Source organism: Papio anubis, chromosome 2 (genome assembly GCF_008728515.1).
Source record: "Papio anubis isolate 15944 chromosome 2, Panubis1.0, whole genome shotgun sequence".
In the NCBI taxonomy this organism is placed as follows: domain Eukaryota; kingdom Metazoa; phylum Chordata; class Mammalia; order Primates; family Cercopithecidae; genus Papio; species Papio anubis.
The window spans coordinates 130,412,917-130,430,355 of NC_044977.1; the positions used below are offsets into that span (position 1 = coordinate 130,412,917).

General features: G+C 39.1%; 2 pseudogenes; both read left to right on the forward strand.

The window, feature by feature from the left end:
• The first annotated feature begins 673 nt into the window (after window positions 1-673).
• On the forward strand, window positions 674-6,971 carry LOC110742622 (annotated as a pseudogene).
• A 446-nt stretch (window positions 6,972-7,417) lies between these two features.
• LOC110742623 lies at window positions 7,418-12,579 on the forward strand (annotated as a pseudogene).
• Window positions 12,580-17,439: the final 4,860 nt, after the last annotated feature.

The following is a 17,439-nucleotide window of genomic DNA, read 5'->3' on the forward strand; positions in this document are numbered from 1 at the left end:
TACCTTTTTGGAAAGATTATGGCAAAAATGATATTGTGTCTTTCCCAGTGAACACTATCAGCAGGTGTGTAATGTTGATATGTCTCAATACCAGTGACATTAACCTTGACCACTTGGTTACTGTGGTGTTATTGGGTTTCTCCCTTGCAAATGTATTATTCTTCCCTTTATAAGGGATAAGTGCTTTGGGAGAGATATTTTGAGACTGTGCTAATGTCCTATTTCTCCTCAAACTTTTGCCCACTAATTTTATCTGTCACTGGATCTTGTCTGCAATAGTTACTACTGTGGTATTTCCCCAATGATGGTTTTTTATTCCCCCTCTTTTATTTTACATTTATTAATTGGAATTCTTCTGTAAGGCTGTGTTTCTTAATATACTGGGTTTTTGTTTTTATTTTTTATTTTTATGGGTACATGGTATGTGTAAATATTTATGGGGTACATGAGGTATTACAATGCATAGCAATCACATCAGGGTCACCTCAAGCATTTTTTATTTCTTTATGTTATACACATTCCAATTATACTCTTTTGGTTATTTTAAAATCTACAATAAATTATTGTTGACTTTTGTCACCTTGTTATGCTATCAAATACTACATTTTATTAATTCTAACTATATTTTTTGTGCTTATTAACCATCTCCACTTCTCTCCACCCCCACCTCCTACCCCTGCCCCACTACCCTTCCCAGCCTCTGTTAACTATCATCCTACTCTCAATATATTGTTGATTTATGTTTCTCAGCAGGTGCCTAGTGTGGGGAGTACAGTCCTGGGGGTCTGGGTATCCCTGTCCAGTCACAACACTGCTTAAAGGATACCTGACAGAAAAAAGGAGACAGAGGAACAAGAGGAACTAAAGAAGGGAAGGAAGGAGGGAAAAAGTGTCTTTTCCTTTTTCTTAACTATCAGTTACTTTGGAAACGAATAGTATTTTAAGGGAACACTTTCCTTTCAGTGGATTCCCATGTTGAGTCCCAAGGAAAGATCCAGAAACAGAAACACTTCTGGCACTTATGCCAACTAGAATAATAAATTTATTATGCACCAGGGTAATGGATTCATGAGGACATTACATGCCATAGAACTTCCATTTTGGCTTTTTCTCTTCCCTTTTATAGTAAGTATATCTTAGGACAGGAAACAGGGGCTTCAAACCATAGTACAAACTAGGAGATGGGTAACATGGAAGGCTGACATCAATCCAGCAGAGTCTGGACATCCACAGAAAGAATGTAATCTAAGCCTGTCTGCAAAATGGAGAAATATCTCACTGGCCTGGGCACTGGGGAGATATAAAACCACACAGACTACAGCATCCCATTCTTAATTTGGCCAACTTCCTTGCCAGCAGCAGACAGAACCCTGTAAGAGTTTGAAGGTAAGTCTGTGTTCAATCCCTTTAGCAGCGTTCTCCTCCCACCCCCAATCCTATGGCCTCTGTGCCCCATGCAGGGAAGTAGAACGCAGTGCACAACAATTCTCAAACTGGGAACTTCTCACTTATCCAGAGCTGTGGTTGGGGCGGGGGTGGGGGACTATATCACAAACACCGTGAGATTATTTTAATTTTTTATTCTCATATGATTGATACTCTTTAAAAAATGTAGGCATATTCTGCATCAGTTGACCACCTAATACCCACAAAATGCAATCCCTGCATTTTGTACTGCTATTTTTAATCAGGTTATAACCAAGTGATCCTATGAAGGAGTAGCATTTCATTTCTATGTATTCACACACATAACTGAATGCATATGAGCCAGCACATCCTGGTATCTAAATGACAACATTCTGTATCTGCTATTGTACTTGTAATTTATTTTAACCAATTATATGACAAATCTTGAGATTTTCAATGATAGAATTATAAGACATTTTCATGGACTGAAACTTTAGTTTTTTAAGTTACTGAATAAACCGAGGTTTACATATGCTGTCATGAAAATGACGGGGCAGTAATATATACGAACAGGGGCAGCTAATGAGGAAGAAATTGAGGTGGATTCAGAATGGAAACAAGGCACCAACGTCCACTGGAGGCCAGATTGCCTCATTTTATACTATGCAAACAAAAGTTTACCAATAGTTCAAACAAGGAACAATTTGTGAGAGAACTGAGTCATCTTATACACAATAATTCAGATACAGTGGTATAGTAGTTAGTACCATTTGGGAAATGTTGATTCTTTGTATGTATCTACCTCTGTACTAATCAGATTGCAGAAGTTCATTACCAGAACTTACAGTTGTAGAAATACATGAAAAATATTTTTGGTAAATTGTTCTTTAAAAATGTTTCAGTATTGTTTGGGCATGCACTATTACATTGCTTTACTGCCTTTTGACTGGCCGTAGGATAAAATGAGAGTATATATTTATTGTTTAAAAGCAAAAAAAAAAAAAAAAGATAAAAATGGACTATCATGCTCCAATCAAAAGTCAACAAGTGAATAAAATGTCTTCCTATAATTAAACCTAAACATTGGCAATTTTATTTCAATTATATTAAACTGCATTGCATTAACATTGATGATTTAACTTTTATTTTTAAATTATGTTGTTTCTTAATTTATTCAGGTTTTGTAGTTATGTATAACTATAAAGACACCAGGAAGTTTCATACCTAAATATATATTTAGATATGTATCTATAGATGTGTAGATATATACCTGTATAATTTAAGCCACAGTATAATGAAATAATTCAAATCACTCTGGGAGGGAAGGGTCCAAAGTGAAAGGAAAAAAAAACACAAAGTAATAAGAAGTTAAAGGAAATTATTAACAAAATGACCCTATTTACAGTGGATATCCAGCAGAAACAGACCATGGGCAAGTTACTTTAACTTCTCTAAGCTTCAGTTTACCTTTTCTGTAAGAATAGTTATATATGTACTAAGTTTGTAAATGCACAGGGGAAAAAGTATCTGGAAGAAGCCATGTCCCACTGTCAATAATGATAACTTTTGAGAAAAAAAAAAAAAAGTGGTTTGAGAGACAGAGGTCAGAAGAACTGAATTGAACTTTTTACTCTATAATTTTACTCTGTAATTTCTGTAATGTTTGAATTGTATACAAGTATACTCATCTAATAGAGTAAAACATAAAGTTATTGCATAAATAAAAGGTCAGTAGAACACTCAAGTAGTGAAAAGAGCATGGACTTTAGCTTCAGAAAACCTAGCACTAAAATTGATTCAGGTGATTCTTACGAGCTGTGAGACCTTGGGCAACTCACTTAATTTCTTTAAGCCTCAGTTTTCCTTATCTGAGAAGTATTAGTAATAATAGCTATGGAAATAATGTGAGGATTAAATAAGATTAAGCATGCAATTCAGACTTGAAATGATCAGGCTTCCCCAGGGTTGCTGGCTTCAGGGTTCTGTATCATTTCTTGTTGTTTTCCCTAGTCAGCAAGTGATCCTTTTCTTCAATGTTTCAAAGTACCCAGTTGGAGTGGAGCATCTGTTTCTTCCTAGACTCCCACATATTCACTGTTCCATAGTGTGGCTTCAGTGAGATGACCCAGCTCTACAGAGACAACTTCACTGTAGGAAACTTCCAGTGGAAATTTCTGCAAATTTCAACAAATCAACCTCGTGCTTAGGCAACATAGGGAGAAACTTATGTTGTGCCATTTCAGTGGGATGGAAAAAATCCCTCTCCTGCTGGCCTGAAATTCCACCACTGTGATAACTACAGTTCATTCACTGGTGGATATAAAAAATGAAAGTTTCTAATTACAGGTTGCAATTCCAAACTGCCCACTCAGAATTTGTCTGCAAAGGTAAAGGATAAAATTTTTGAAAATGTAATTTTCTCAATCCCTATTGTCAAGTTATTTCCTGCTTGTGAGTTGCTCATAAGTATGTCTTATACAGGCAACAGGGATCAGTGAGAATCAGCCTTCTGACCCTAACAGTAGCTGTAGCCTGGACCACTGCCCCTGCCTTTATTACAGCCTCTCATTCTGCTCCAAAAATGCCACTTCTGTGTTCAAAAACCTGTGATGGATACCCATTTTATTTAATAACCACTGCTTTCAACTTATCTTCTGCTGGGTACTGGTCTAAGCAATTTATAAATATGAATTCATTTAATCTTCACAATCCTCCTATGAAATCCGTTTTTTTTTTCCAGTTAAGGAAACTGAGATACAGATATGTTAGGTAAATAACCCCACGGTTACACAGCTAGTAAGTGGTAGGACTGGCAGTGGAACCCATATAGATAGTCTGGCTCCTAGTCTGTGCTTTTGATCACTCCAGTCTGAAGCTTCATTGTCTAACAAATTAGTACAAAGTTTTCACCAGACTTTGCATTTCTCGGCAGTACGGCCCCAACTAACTTTTCCAGGGTTATCTCACATCACCATGACATTATACCATCTACTCAGTATCCATTCATCAAAAAAAAAACCTATTGAACACCTTGTGAAGCCACAGCCTAATGAAAAGACAGACATTAAGAAAGAATCGGCAGCTCAAGTGGCCAAGGCAAGATGGGTGAAAGTCAGAGTGGGGGTTATGGTCCTGGAGTTTGCAAGAAGGATGACAGGACAAGAAAAATAAATACAAACCTCCTGTATCAACTAGAGTGGAGAAGAAGAAAACACAGGGACTAGATGCTGCCAGCAAAGTGCTGATGAAAATTACTGAAGTTAGAGAGAATTGAAGACTGTCTTCTCATGGAGGAAGAATTCATTAGAAATCAGAAATAAATGAAACCATTAGAGGAAAAGCAACAGGAGAAAAGATTAAAAGTGGATGATCTGAAGGGGGACCCTAAGAGTAGTAGGAACCCTGGAAGAGATCACAATCATACCATCATTCTACATCTGTGGGCTCAGAACACTATATCGGCATTCTTTCATTTATAGACAAGGATCTGCTGGAACCTGGCTGCTCGGTTCTGCTAAGCCACAAGGTGCATGCAGTGATAGGGGTGCTGATGGATGACATGGATCCCCTAGTCACAGTGATGAAGGTGGAAAAGACTCCCCAGGAGACCTATGCTGATACTGGGGGAAAGTTGGACAACCAAATTCAGGAAATTAAGGAATCTGTGGAGCCTCCTCTTACCCAACCTGAATATTATGAAGAGATGGGTATAAAGCCTCCTACCGGGTGGGGGGTCATTCTCTATGGTCCACCTAGCACAGGTAGAGCCTTGTAGCCAAAGCGGTAACAAACCAAACCTTAGTCACTTTCTTGAGAGTGGTTGGCTCTGAACTTATTCAGAAGTACCTGGGTGATGGGCTCAAACTCATACTGGAATTGTTTCAAGTTGCTGAAGAACACGCACCATCCATTGTGTTTATTGATGATATTAATGCCACTGGGACAAAAATATATGACTCAAATTCTGGTGGTGAGAGAGCAATTCAGTGAACAATGTTGGAACTGTGGAACCAGTTGGATGGATTTGTTTCTAGGGGAGACGTGAAAGTTATCATGGACCCAAACCAAACAGAAATTTGGATCCAGCACTTAGCAGACCAGGTCGCATTGACAGGAAGATCGGGATCCCCCTCCCTGATGAAAATACTAAGAAGACCATCTTTCAGATTCACACAAGCACGATGACGCCGGCTGATGATGTAACTCTGGACGACTTGATCATGACTAAAGATGACGTCTTTGGTGCTGACATCAAGGCAATCTGCACAGAAGCTTGCCTGATGACCTTAAGAGAGCCACAGAATGAAGGTAACAAAGGAGGATTTCAAAAAATACAAAGAAAAAATGTTCTTTGCAAAAAACAGGAAGGCACTCCCAAGGGGCTCTATCTCTAGTGAACCACAGCTGCCATGAGGAAAATGGTTGGGAGATTTTCCAATCTCTGAAAGGGATGAGGCTGGGGAGTTGCCCAGAGGAATCACTGTTCCAGTTTATTTTTATTGGTAAGATGTTCTGTGTGTCTTTTGGAGTAAAATGTGTAAATGCCCATTGGGCAGCCTTCTTATCTTGGTCACTGTGCAGCACTCTGCTTCCCAATAAAGCATGCTATTTCACCAAAAAAAAAAAAAAAAGAAAAAGAAAAAAGAAAGAAAGAAAAAAGGAAAATCCATTAACAGTACTATGGATGAAGTGTGGCAGGTTTGCATAATGGAACAATATACAGAAGTGAAAATTAACAAACCACAACCACAGACAACAGCATGGCCCAACCAGCTAAGACTGATGCTGCAAATGCTGGGTTGGGAGCAGCAATGTCTGCTATTGGCAAGGGCACTGAGGCAACGTGCTAGAGAACATGGCCTGTAAAGGGAAGGGGCTGCCTTGGTGATTCTAAGAACTTTCAGCCTCTGGAGCACAGTGTCACTATGGCTTTCCTTGTTGCCCTTCCTTGGTTGATTTCTTTTCCAAGCAGCCAGTTGCAGTACTTGCTGACTTAAATGCTTGTCTATTCCTCCTGAAGAGAAAAAACAACAGGATAACTTGGTCCATCTTAGAACTTAAAAAAAGAGAAAAGTCTAAAGTAGTGAATGAAATAAACATTTAAGTCTTGTGCCTTACAACCCATCAGAGATGTTGGCATTCTAAGACCTGTCCTGCCTGCAGAACACATGGTCCTGCATTCTGGTTTATATAATAAACCGAATGATTGATGGGCAATAATGAGGGTCCACCACTACTGAAAAACAAAAGCTTAGTAACAGTGACAAGTTAGGATCAAATGGCTTTGTGTGCTGCAATATCTTATTACAATATCTTTCCATTTTTCATGTATCCAAAAATACCTTTAAAAGGTGGTCCAAATGATTGCTACTGGTTAAATAATTATTTATGTCTATTGTTTTCGTGGTCTACTACTATTTACATTTGATATTTTATATAATCAAATAATTGTTTATGTAGAAATTATCTGTTAAGACAAGATAACCAAAGCTTCTTCTAACAATAAAATCAACACTTCTGATTTTAATTAGGTAAAATCTAAGTGTTTAGAATTCAAAACTATTTTTGAATATAAATATAAATATTTTCAATAAAATCTACACATTAAAAATTTTTTTCTACTACCCAAAGCAGTCTGCAGATTCCATGCAATCCCTATCAAAATACCCAGGCCATTTTTCTCAGAAATAGGAAAAGCAGTCCTAAAATTCTTGTGGAACTATTCACAAAAGAGCCTGAATAGTCAAAGCAACCCTGAGCAAAAAGAACAAAGCTAAAGGCACCACACCATCTGACTTCAAAATATATTACAAGGGTAGAGTAACCCAAATAGCTTAATATTGGTGTAAAAATAGGCACATAGACCAACAGAACGAATAGACAACCCAGAAATAAATCCACATATTCACAGCCAACTGATCTTTGACAAAGCCATTAACAACATACACTGGGGAAAGTACAATCTCTTCAATAAATGGTGCTAGGAAAACTAGATAACCATATGCAGAAGAATGAAACTGGACCCCTATCTCTCACCATGTACAAAAAAATTGACTCAGAATGGATTAAACACTTAAATATAAGACCCCAAACTGTAAACTTACTAGAGGAAAACAAAGGGAAACTGTTCAGGACACTGGCCTAGGCAAACACTTGACAGCTAAGACTCCAAAAGCACAGACAATGAAAACAAAAATAGACAAATTGAACTATATTAAATTAGAACGCTTCTGCATAGCAAAGGAAACAGTAAATGGAGTGATGAGACAACCTGTAGAATGGGAGAAAATATTTGCAAACCATCATCTGACTGGAGACTGATATCTAAAATACACAAGGGTGATAAAAATGCACCTAGATGCCACATGATTCAAGAACAATTGGAAAAGTCATATTTCTTGTGAAGGGTATCTTAGAAATAATTATGCATAGAAGATATAGATGTACACAAGTCACTTGCCTGTTTTACTCACTTATCCCCTTTTAGACTTTGGGTTTAAGATCCCTAGCTTAGTTTTTGTATCTATAATTTCATCCTTGGGTACAGATCACCACTGAGACTTAAATAAAATATTTCCTACCTCAAGAGACAGTCCTATTTTCTTTCTTTTATTTTCAGTGAAATTCTGAGCCTTTATGGTGGCAATGTGCCTAGAACCATGTCTATGCCAAAATTTTTACTCACGTTTTCTTATTTCTCAGCTTCCTTTGTTTCTAGCCATGTAACCCAGCTCTGACCAATAAGATGTAGGCAGGACACTCTGCTGACTTAGGAATTTTACATTTCTCTGTAGAAGGTACATACAATTGGTTTGGCCCTTGATCATTCCCCCTTCTTCCTGCTTTGAAGTGGACAAATTATCTGGAGATGTAAATGCCATTTTGTACTTGTGAGGAGATAGCCACAAAGACAAAAGTCAGCATGTGAAGGATGCTTAGCAGAAAGGATAGCAAGAGTCTGAACTCTTGGGTGCAGTTGTGTAGCTAAACCAATTACCAGTAATTGCATCGGTTTGGTAATATGAGAAAAATAAACCCTTCATGTTTAAGTCATGTTGGTCAGCTTTTCTGCTACTGGCAGCCAAATACATTCTTGATTTGTTTTTCTTCCCTTCTCTTTCTCTGAAGAATCACCATGATGGCTGAGATCCTGTACACATATCCTGAAAACTGGAGGGCCTTCAAAGCCCTCATCACTGCTTAGTACACCAGGGCTCGGTGTGCATGCTCTCTGCACCATTCACACTTCCACTTTGGCCAAACTAACCACAACCCTAAATTTCTCTGCAAATTTCCTGCTGGCAAGATTCCAGCATTTAATGGTTACAGTGGAGTCTGTGTGTTTAAGAGTAATGTCATTACCTACTGTGGGAGCAATGAGGAGCTGCAGGAAAGTACTCCAGAAGCAGAAGCCCAGGTGGTGCAGTGGGTAGGCTTTGCTGATAACAACATAGTACCCTTAGCCAGTACTTGCTTGTTCTCTACCTTGGGCATCATGCACCACAACAAATAGGCCACTAAGAATGCAACAGAGGACATGAAGTGAATTCTGGGGCTGCTGGATGCTCACTTGAAGATGAGGACTTTTCTGGTGGGTGAATGAGTAACTGGCTGACATCACAGTTGTCTGCACCTTGTTGTGGCTCTCTAAGCAGGTGCTGGAGACTTCTTTCCAAGCATTTCTCAATATCAACCATTGGCTCCTCACCTGCATTAACCAGACCCAGTTCCAGACCATCTTGGAAGAAGTGAAACTGTGTGAGAAGATGGCCCAGTCTGATGCTAAAAGTTCTGTAGAAAGCCTGACTAAAAACGACACCCATGGAAAGGGAAAGGTTCATTAAAAGAGAAGCAGATGCCTCAGGCTGAGCAGAAAGAGGAAAAAATGTGGCTTCTCCTGCTCCTGAGGAGGAGATGGATGAATGTGAGCATGCACCTGCTGCTGAGCCTAAGGCCAAGGACCGCTTTGCTCCCCAGCCCAAGGGTACCTTTATGTCGGGTGAATTTACACCCAAGTGCTCCAGTGAGGACACACTGTGTCACTGCCATATTTTTTGGAAGCACTCTGTTAAGGATGGCTGGTCCCTATGGTACTCTGACTGTCACCTCCCTGAAGAACTCACCCAGACCTTCATGAGTTGCAACCTCATTGCTGAAGTGTTCCAGTGACTAGACAAGCTGAGGAAGAACACCTTTGCCAGTGTCATCCTCTTTGGAACCAACAACAGCAACTCCATTTCTGGAATCTGGGTCTTAAGAGGCCAGGAGCTTGCCTTTCCCCTGAGTCCAGATTGGCAGGTGGACTACCAGTCATACACATAGCAGAAACTGGATCTTGGCAGTGATGAGACCAGATGCAGGTTCAAGAGTACTTTTCCTGGGATAGAGCCTTCCAGCATGTGGGCAAAGCCTTCAATTTGGGCAAGATCTTCAAGTGAACATCTCCTGCCATCACCCAGCTACCTGAACCTGTGCTTCAGGGAGGTGAGGATCATCAAAGAAAACTGAACATTGGAAAAAAAATAAATACTTCAATATTTTATTAATTCTATAATAATGCAAACAGCTGTGCAATCATTTTGATAGATGGCAACTCAGTCTCCATGTCTGGCAAAAATAGTGGGGTTGGGAAACGGACAATCGTGACCTGGCTCTGTCCCAAATGAGCAGCTTCTATTCAGTTCCTATTGATAGTTGCTATGCTGGAATGTTATCCGATTTTTTAAAAGAAATCAGAAATGTAAATTTTTATATGAAATCTCACAATTCAATATTAGTAATGAATTTGGATGTTTCAGACTTCCCAAATGGCCTCATGAAGGCTAAAAGTTTTTTGACCTCTGAGAGCAGGTATCAAAGACAAGAACTCTTACCACGGGTCAAGCCTAGCAACTGCCTCTAAGTTTCCTTTCCTAGTGCAGATGCCAGCCTTCTCTGTGAGCATGTTCCTTTTCCACTTCACAATGTCTAGATAGTCTCATCAACTTTGACAAACAAATAAGTGTTAAGTTAGGGCACTTTTCATTCTAAAACTGGAGTCCATTTCCAAGAGCAAATTTTACTGTAGGAATTTCCAATTTTTCACTAAAGGCTAAATAATCTTTGTCATTAAAATTTATACCATTAAAATTAAAAAACAAACCCAGCTATTTCTGGTTACAATAAAAAGCAAATATTGACTCTTTTGATGGTGAAATGACTGCTTCTTTGTTCATCCTTTCAGTAGTTTGTTTTCATCTAGAAAGTGCTATTTACTTTATAAGTAATACCAATGGTCTGTTTTCAGTTCAGGAAAATGCTCAACTCCTTTACTTTCTCAAATTTTCCCAAGTATAACTTTAATAAATAAAGCTCTGCCTTGTCCTCATGCATTCTGGTTTTCCTTTTTCCTCCTGTTGTTTTCTGTCTTCCCATTTCACTCTAACCTTCAGCCTTTTGGTAAGCCTGTAGCAAAACCAAGAGTAATTTGACAACGAATATGCTCCTTACTTCACAAAATAATATTCCTATGGATTTATATCACTGTAACTATCGAAGGCAACTGATAATTTCCTTGGACCATTGAGATTCTCCAATCTCAAATTGAATACTCTTTTTCTCTCATAGTGATAGAAGTGTACCTTTTGGACTCTGTTGCCTGACCTTGGTACCTGCATCTGACCTCTGCCTTTCTCGTAACTGGACCACTATGCAGCTGTCTCACCAGGTTTATAGTATCCTTCTCCTCTGAGAAATCCTTTGGATTTGCTATGTCCCTTTGTCTTTCTCCTAAGTAGCAAAACAACCAATACATAACTAAAAGTAAAATGAATTTTTTCAACACATGATTCTCCACACTGCATAATATCCATCAGTGCCAAGTCATCTCAGCAACCCTAGCAATGTAAATGTATCTGTTTATAGCTTATAAATCTCCAGTCTACTCTTTGAGTAATCTCTATTTGCCTTTTCTATTCATAAGCATAATACATAACACATTTGCCTGTTTATCTAACAGTTATTACTTCTTCATGTTTCTTAATGTTTCATCTTAGTGAGAGGCATTGATTGGATCTTCCTTCAACATAGAGATGGGCCAAAATTTGCTAAGTGTATTTATTTATAATTTATGTTCCTTATAGTTCCAAAATGCATTTGAGATCATTTAGATGAAAATATGTAGTTAGCTTAATTAAAATAAAAACAAAAGTTAAAAATATCTTTTAGAGTTAGGATAAGATAGCTATTGTCACAGAGTGTAAAATTTGGCTTGAACTTATTTGGCAAGCCAGGAAAAATAGAAAGTAGTACAAAGCTCTCATTATGTGATCAAATAAACCACATGAGTTCTTTCCTCAATAAATGAATGTCTGTAACAAATATTTGTCAATGACTCACAACGCCTCAGACACTACACTTGCTGTGTGGATACAAAGACAGAAAATACTAAAATGACCTGAAAAGCCCAACATCCAGTTTGGCAGACAGACCTATAAATAATGACAATAACATGAATTAAATTTAGTGCTTGAAATCTGCACAGGGTGTTATTGAAACACTTACTGGAATCAGAAGTAGTTACATCTCCTGAAGAGAAGCATGTTCCATGTGCTGAGGAAAAGAATGTGTATTCTGTAGCCACTGGATAAAATGTCCTGTAAATATCAATTATGTCTATAGTACAGATTAAGTCCAATGTTTCTTTGTTGATTTTCTGTATGGCAGATCAGTCCAATGCTGAAAGTGGGGTATTGAAGTCTCAAGTTATTATTGTATTAGGGTCTATCTCTGTCTTTAGCTCTGATAAAATTTGCTCTGTATACCTGGGTGCTCCAGTGTTGGGTGCATATATATTTATAATTGTTATATCTTCTTGCTGAATTAACTCCTTTATCATAATATAGTAACCTTCTTTGCCTCTTGTAGTTTTTCTCTTTAAATCTATTTTGTCTGATATAAGTACAGCTACTTCGGCTGTTTTTTTGGTTTCCACTGGCACGGGATATCTCTTTCCATCCCTTTATTTTCAGTCTGTATGTCTTTATAGGTGATGTGTATTTCTTAAAGGCAACAGGTAATTGGGTCTTATTTTTTGGTTGCTGTTGTTTGTTGTTGTTGTTCCTATTGTTGTTTTTTATCCATTCGGCCACTCCATGTCTTTTGATTGGCGAGTTTAGTCCACTTGCATTCAATGTTGTTATTGATAACTAAGGACTTATTCCTGCCATTTTGTTGTTTGTATTCTCATTGTTTTGTGATCTTCTCTTCCATCTTTCTTTTTCTTTCTGTTTTCCTTTTAGCAAAGGTGATTTTCTCTGATGACATAATTTAGTTTCTCTTGCTTTTTATTTTTTTGTGTATTCTTTGTGTGTTTTTTGGCTTGAGTTTACCATGAGGCTTGCAAATGCTGTCTTATAACCCATTATTTTAACCTGATAACGATACTGTTTGAATAAACAAACAAGCAAAAAGAAAGCTAATAAAAACTATATGCTTTAACTTTATTCCCCCACTTTTTAACTTTTTGTTGTTTCTATTTGTATCTTACGGTACTGTCTATGTCCTGAGAAGTTATTTTAGTTATTATTTTTGATTGGTTCACTGTTTAGCCTTTCTACTTAAGATACCTTCAGGTGATTTCTTATTGCTCATTAACAGCCTTTTCTTTGATTGGAGTACTTCCTTTAGCATTGCTTGTAGGACAGATTTGGTGTTGATGAAATCCCACAGCTTTTGTTTGTCTGGGAAAGTCTGTATTTCTTCATGTTTGAAGGATATTTTTACCGGATATACTATTCTACAGAAAAATTTTTATACCTTCAGCACTTTAAATATGTCATATCACTCTCTCCTATCCTTTAAGGTTTCCACTAAAAAGTCTGTTGCCAGATGTATTGGAGCTCCTTGTATGTTATTTGTTTCTTTTCTCTTGCTGCTTTTAGGATCCTTTCTTTATCCTTGACCTTTTGGGAGTTCGATTATTAAAAGCCTTGAGGTAGTCTTCGCTGGGTTAAATCTACTTGGTGTTCTATAACCTTCTTGTACTTGGATATTGATATCTTTATCTAGGTTTGGGAAGTTACCTGTTATTATCCCTTTGAAGAAACTTGCTACCCTTATCTCTTTCTCTACTTCCTCTTTAAGGAGATAACTCTTAGATTTTCTTTTAAGGCCATTTGTAGGTGTGCTTTATTGTTTGTTATTCTTTTTTCTTTTGCCTCCTCAGACTGTGTATTTTTATTTAGCATGTCTTCAAGCTCACAAATTCTTTCTTCTGCTTGACAAATTATGTTATTAAAGGATTCTGATGCATTCTTCAGTATGCCCGTTGCATTTTGCAACTCCGGAATTTCTGCCTGATTCTTTTTAATTATTTCAATCTTTTCGTTAAATTTATCTAATACAATTCTAAATTCCTTCTCTATGTTATCGTGAATTTCTTTGAATTTTCTCAACACAGCTATTTTGAATTCTCTATCTCAAGGGTCACATATCTGTTTTTCCAGAACTGGTTCCCTGGTGCTTTGTTTAGTTCATCTGGTGAGATCATGTTTTCCTGGATGGTTTTGATACTGGTAGATGGGTATTGAAGAGTTAGGTGTTTATTGTAGTCTTCACAGTCTGGGCTTGTTTGTACTCATCCTTCTTGGGAAGGTTTTGAAAGGACTTGGGTGTTGTGAACTAAGCTGTATCTGTTTTAGGGGGCACCCCAAGCCCAGTAATGCTGTGGTTCTTGCAGATTTGTTGAGTTACCAACTTAATGGTCTTGGAAAACATCCAGAATAATTTTCCGGATAATCAGGCAGAGACTCTTGCTCTTTTCTCTTACTTTCTCCCAAAGACACTGGGTCTCTCTCTGTTCTGATCCACTTGGAACTGGAGGTGAAGTGACACAGGCACCCTTGTGGCCACCACCACTAAAACTGTGCTGGGTCAGACTTTAAGCAGCACAGCACTGGGTTTCACTCAAGGCCTACTCTAGCCACTCCCTGGCTACTGCCTATGTTCACTCAAGTCCCTTGGGCTCTACAATCCATAATGACAAAGCTTGCCAAGCCTGTATCCTTCCCTTCAGGCAGCTTCCCTTCAGTTCCCCTAGTCCCTGGCAAGGTCCAAATTTGCCATCCAGGAGCCAGAGACCACAGTCAAAAACCTTAGAAATATGTCTGGTGTTGTGCTGTACTGCAACTAAGCTGGTATTCAAACCACAAGACACAGTTGTTCCCACTTTTCCTTCTCCTTTGAAAAGGCAGAGGAGCCTTACTTCATAGCTATCACCACCACAGGCCCACAGAGAGTAAAGCCAGATTATCACTGATGTTTCCTTAAGGCCCGAGGGTTCTTCAGTCAGCTTGTGGTGAATGCTGCCTGGCATCAGACTCACTTTTCAGGGTAGCAGGCTCCCCTCTGCCCAGGTCAGGTCCAGAAATGCCGTCCAATAAGCAAATCCTAGAATCAGGGACCTCAAGACCCCTCTGGGTACTCTACCCTGATGTGGCCAAACTGGTATTTAAAGTGCAAGGCAAAGTCCCCTTTACTTTTCCTTCTATTTTCTCAAGCAGAAGGAGTCCCACCCCACAGGCACCACAGTTAGGAATGTGCTATTACCTGAAGCCAGCAAGTCCCAGAGACTCACTCAAGGCCCTGGACGTATTAATATTACCTGAGTATTACTGCTGGTTATTCAGGGCCCATAGGCTCTTCAGTTAGCAGATGGTGAATCCTGCCACAGCTGACTCCTTCCCCTCAAGGAAGAGGATTCCCTTCTGACCCAGAGTGTGTCTAGAAATGTAATACAGCAGCTAGGGCCTGGAAAGGGGACCTCACACCTCTAACCGGTGCCCTCTCCTGCTGTGGCTGAGCTGGTATCCAAGATGCAAGACAAAGTCTTCCTCACTCTTCCCATTCTTCTCCTCAAGTGGAAGAAAGCTGTTTGTTTTGGAGCTGCAAGTTGTGCAGCGTGGGTTTAGGGGAAGGGTGATGCCAGCAGCACTCCTTTGGCTCTTCCAGCTGGTATCTCAGTATGTCACCTCCCCTGCCCAGTCCACTGACCTAGGCTCAGTTCAGTCTTAGGACTTCCCTAGGCATTGCAGTCCTTCTGTCCTAGACTGCCTTTTAAGCTTATATAGAGCCACAGAACACTTTAGCCCCCAGTGGTGAGGCTTGTGGAACTCAAGTTCTAGCCACTGGGATCAGTGATTCCCCTCTGGCTATGGCTGATTTAAATGCTTCCTCCATGGGCAGGCATCAGGTGAGTTTGGTACAGTTTTTCTTTCTGCTGTAATAGGGCAAGACTGAGTTCAGTGCCTCACAATTGCTCTGTTCCCCCGCCCCTAGCTCACAGAAAGACTCTCAGTACCATGCCGCCACTGCTAGCGGATGGGGCAGGCCTGGTGTTGGCAATTCAAGGCTGTTTTTTCTACCTCTTCAGTGCCTCTTTCAGAGACGTGAAGTTAAAACTAGGTACTGCGAGTGCTCATCTGATTTTTGGTTCTCATTAAAGTGATTTTTCCATGCAGATAGTTGTTAATTTGGTATCCTTGCAGGGGGAGCGATTAGTGGAGCTTTCTAGTCCCCGATCTTGGTCCACATCCATATAAATATCCACTTATTTTTTAGTGAAATGTTGATAGTTACTTAGTCTGCCACAGTCATGTAAATTCAAACTAATTTCTCTTTAAAAAGGAGTTAATAGTCTTATTTGATTAAGCTTTCATTTTTAGCAGCATTGAAATCCTAGATCCTCCTTTAACAGTGCTCTAATCCTAGAAGGAGAAATGTGAGATTGAGATTAGGATCACCCGCCATCCACACATAGCTCTCTAATCCCATGCTTCCCAGAGGATCTTAGTCAGCAAACTCACAATCCAAAAAAGAAATTATTCTGTTTTATCTTTTTTTTTTTCTTTAAGAGACATGGGTCTCACACTGTGTTGCCCTGGCTGGACTAAAAATTCTGGGCTCAAGTGTTCCTCCTGCCTCTGTCTCCTTAGTAGCTGGAACTACAGGCATGTGTCACTGTGCCCCGCCATTTCATCTTATTTTAACAATTCTTTCTATTTTGTTATCTCTATTCTTTTAACACAGTCTAATTTCTATTTTGAGTGTACATCCTGCTAAGCAGGGAGGAAACACCTCAGACCTCAGAGCTCTTCCCCTCTGGTCAAGCTGCTGTCTCAGACTCAGGCAGTGGAAGACATTCAAGGGTAGACTGCCTCTGAGACATTTATCATCCACAATGGAGGACCCTGGAATTTCAGGGTCTTTCCACTCCTACCCTGACCTATCTGGGGCATGAAAGTCTCTGTAAAACTGCTCCAAGCAGCCTTCGCAACTCTAGTGTCTTGCCAACCTCCCAAAACCCTGCCTAAAAGTTTAGCAAGAGTACCATAGCAATTAAAAGAAATGAAGCCAGTTTATCTGGGTCCTAATTCCAGCCCTGCTACTTACTAGCTGTGAGATCAGCAAATTATATATTCTTTCTCTGTCTCACTTTCTTCATTTGTAAGCTGGGAATATAGTATCTAACTCAAGGGGTTGTTGTGAGAAGAAAACATACCAAGCATTTAGAATAATGTCTGGCATAAGAATCTCATACATTTTGATATTCACTAAAATGTAAGCTTCATGAGCGCATTGTTCTGATTTTATCTATTTGTTCACTGCTCTTGAAACAGTGCCTGGTGTAAAAAAAAGTTGAATGAATGAATGAATGTTGAAAGATTCAGAGCGTCAACCTAAATAACAAATTAAGAGAGGCTCTCTTAGAAAAAATGATGTTTATTTGAGAATAGAGATTTGCAATGGGAATACATCTGCCATAGTAAACTATGTGTATATTCAGGGAGGTAAAGGAAGATAAAGATTTTTAAAGGAAAAAATTAGGAGGATTACATAATCATTTTGAAAACAAATTATCCTTGTCTACAAAGGTCAATAACAAAGGATTAGCTGGGCTCAGTGGTGCACACCTGTAGTCCCAGCTACTCAGGAGGCTGAGGCAGGAGAGTAGCTTAAGCGCAGGATTTCGAGACCAGCCTGAGCAATATAGTG